General features: G+C 45.8%; 1 pseudogene; it reads right to left on the bottom strand.

The window, feature by feature from the left end:
* Nucleotides 1-2,265: 2,265 nt before the first annotated feature.
* Nucleotides 2,266-2,434, bottom strand: LOC142567750 (U2 spliceosomal RNA; annotated as a pseudogene).
* Nucleotides 2,435-3,587: the final 1,153 nt, after the last annotated feature.

The raw sequence follows: 3,587 nt of genomic DNA, 5'->3' as shown, positions 1-3,587 counted from the left end.
GGCACGAAATAAGTTTTTACTGTAATATTTGTGAAGCGCGGTTGCACATACACACATAATGTGGTCCGAACCATACGGAATGGTAGTGTACAGCCAAGATGCTTCTCAAGCGCGTGGCTTGAAAGCATTTTGTGTAATTGTCTTCCAGCCCAGCTTTATGTAACTGCTTGTCGCTGCGTGAGAGCTTATATTGAGGACGAGAAACTTATTATTTAAGCGATCCTTCGAGTTTTAACAAATATACAGGGGCGGAACCAAGAACATGGACGAAGAAGGAGGATGGCACGTGAATGAACGAGCTATGTGAACCTTACAGAATCACATATCTTCGGCGTTTTTTTGTTATTTCTTTTTTATATCTCTACGCAGTCGTTAGGAGGAATTGTGGACACTCAAAAGGTGAATGATGAAGCCACCCTCGTAAAACTCTAAGTACGTGAAACTGCCATGATCGCTTAATTTTCACGGTAAGTATAACCTCGGCAGCGGGATAATCACCGATATAACTAAACCAAATACGAGGCAAACTACGACCACAATATTGTCTATGTTAGGCTCTGCGTATTGTGCACCTAAACGACGCTTGTGGTGCGCCGACTCCTCATTTTAACACGCGTAGAGCGATCATAAGTGCATAATTTGCATCGTTTGTTGACACCGCTGGTATCCTCAGGCAATCAACTTCTCACGAGCAACAGTTTCTCTTGCCATTAAGCGCGGAATTATTCAGAGCAACTCAACGGGCTTAATATTAAGTAAGTAGTGAAGCAGCCAAGAGCAACGGCCTAAGTACGGTTTTCTACTGTAAGTAGGGCTTTCTGCTGCCTAATTCGATGTATCTTTTTTGCATACTTTTGAAAAAAGAATATAACGCAGGAACTACACAGGGTGTCCCAATTATCATGCATCAAGATTTAAAAATATGCAAACGCCACGTAGCTGGACAGAACCAAGGTAATTTGATTGCCGTCACTTGGAGACACTCAGATTATCTTTTGCATTCCGCATAACTACATAATGAGTCTTAATTATTTAATCAACTTCTCAAATATTATAACTAGATGAAAAGCGTCAATTAGAAAATTCTAGAGCAACATGAAAGCTTGCGATACAGATTTCTGTTGCTCAGAGTGTGCTACATAAAACTTTTTCGGAGCGTGAAAGAAGGCCGCGTATACATGCAAAATTTCCGCGCGACTGGCCGCTCGAAGCATTTTGCGTGTATTCGCAGGCTTCGTTCACGCTAGGAAAAAACACTTTTAAAGAAAAAATTATAGGGTTTTACGTGCCAAAACCACCATCTGAAAACACTTTTATGTAGAAAGTATGTAGCACGTATGTGTGTAGACATACGTGTCATGTATTTTTCATACGTCTCAATGTGTTTCTGTTCAAAGCTGCACCACCGCCGCGCTACCTCCTACGAGTACTTCGCGGGTTAAAGAAGGTGTCTGCCTGCCTTTTTTCTTTCTTTTTTTTTCTGACTGGGATCGATGACTAGAGAGCTGCTATGGTGAAATGCAGGAAAATCACGGCAGTCGCACCCCTCCTAACTATTTGCAAAGTGACTCCCTAAGTATCTGCGTTCTGGCTGTTTTGTCAAATGTCCAATACGAAACATGCGAGACATCGCCAGCGCGAATTTCAAAGTGCGCGCCATTCCGCAACACTTTCTGTTGTGGCCATCCGTACTTGACGACTATATTCAGTCAACATCCTGCAAAAATAAAAAACATCAGTTGTCATCAAAAAGAATTATCAAGAGATTATGCGCACTTTCTTTGTGGAGAGATGTTTGTGCACGGTCATGTAGAAAACCTTGTGCTGCATTCCGAAAGAACGGATTTGCGAAGTTGAGTTAGTAACCGCGACCACACTAGCATAGCCGCTTGCCTGCGAGAAATGCCCAGTGTGTGCCTCTCCCAACAATCTCATCGTCAGTGCCAAGAAAGAAAAAATAGTTGCACTCAAAAGTTATCCTCCCCTCTCGTACACGTTTGTCTCGTTTTGTTTCTTCTCTTTATTTATTAGTTGTCTTGGTTGCTTCTAGATGCGCATCATAACATTCCTTCATAAACAAAAGCAAAACCGAAGAGAGCTATATTATGTTACTCAGTATGTGCAGTGTAATTCACAAACCAAACTTGTGTTTGCGCTTACCGTTCTCCAGTTTTTTACATACGTTTTACAGCAAAGCTGTATGTGGCTGGGTTCTGGGAAACATTGCGTGCGTCTATCGAGCCATGTAGATGAAAAATGTTTTCTCATACGGGGACCGATCCCGAAGATAGTGCAATACCGGGCCGACCCGCTGCGGAGGTGAAGCAGGCTTTAAACACTCCACCACCTTGCAAAAATAAGGTACACATACAACCCGTATCAGATATTAAGCTGATAAGAACAGATGCTACACTTTGACCCGCGTCGCGACCATGCCTGCGTTCGCACCGGCCTCTCTTTGTCGGCGTTCCAAGCGCTTGTGTGTCTCCTTTCCTTCCGCTCTCCCGTGGTGGCGGTCCCGTAAGCGTGCTGCCCGCCAGTACCGCGTGGCGGAAACAAATGCGAATCGTCCATTTCGCCCCGATCCCGCAAACTTTCAACGTTTCCCCGGAGCAACGGCCAGCTTTCAGAGGGAGTTTGTGGGGAACGAATTTGGTGTGGCCTGTGTTGTGCGTGACCGCTTGTGGTTTTCGAGTGGCCTCCCAACCATTACTGCGCTGCGGGACTCCGACAAAGCACGATCGCCTTGGCTATGGTGAAGCAGTGTGTGCAATCGGAGTGCGGTGAGATGCGTGTCTGTTATACGCACCGGGATTCGTTAGTAAAAGGTGTCCTGCCGCGTTCTGCAGCAGTACATGGGTATGCATACCCCCCGCTGCCTCATCATCCTCTGTGGAGTGACTAACCTATTTTTGGTCCACTCGCCTTCCATTTGCATACGGCGTTTGACGCGCCGCATTGAACAGTTCGCCATTAAGGCACCCACATACACAGCTTCGCTGGTCATCTACCTTCACAGGGTTGAATGGCACAGAATTTTTTTAGTAGGTCTCCTGCCCCGTTTTGTAGTGCGTCTCGCCGGACGTTGGTGTGACAGCATTCTTTTTTCGAGGGTTTCGACGTATCGTTCCGCGCAAGAGATACAATATCATGTCCTTCTGCTAAGCAACCACCAGCGCTTGTAACGCAGGCGAAAATTCCCGCAGTGTATGGCACGTGGTCGCTGCTTGAGTGCGCCTCGATAATAATATTAGCAAGAAAGGTGAGATACTCTCAGCACGGGTGTATGCGACAATTTTTTCCTTGTTCTTTTAGCGTGCTATGCGTAAACTGTTGCGTACTCCAGGGTAGCGTACCGTACTGCTGCCGAGAAGTAGCGGCGCCTGCCTATCGAAGCTCGACCGACATTACTTTTTGGGTATCGTGGCGTTGTCGGCGGGCTGCAGGCGTCCGGTAGATCATGGCGACCAAGCAGGGGCGAGACGATTTGCTAGTGCGAAACTTGCACTGTTTATTCAAAGGTAGTTGAAAGAAAATAAGAAGAGCATGAAGTAAGAAGTATCAAGTATGAAGTCTCTCAAAAGTAC

This window comes from Dermacentor variabilis, chromosome 1 (assembly GCF_050947875.1).
Source record: "Dermacentor variabilis isolate Ectoservices chromosome 1, ASM5094787v1, whole genome shotgun sequence".
Taxonomy (NCBI): Eukaryota; Metazoa; Arthropoda; class Arachnida; order Ixodida; family Ixodidae; genus Dermacentor; species Dermacentor variabilis.
This window is presented reverse-complemented; position numbering and strand designations above follow the sequence as displayed.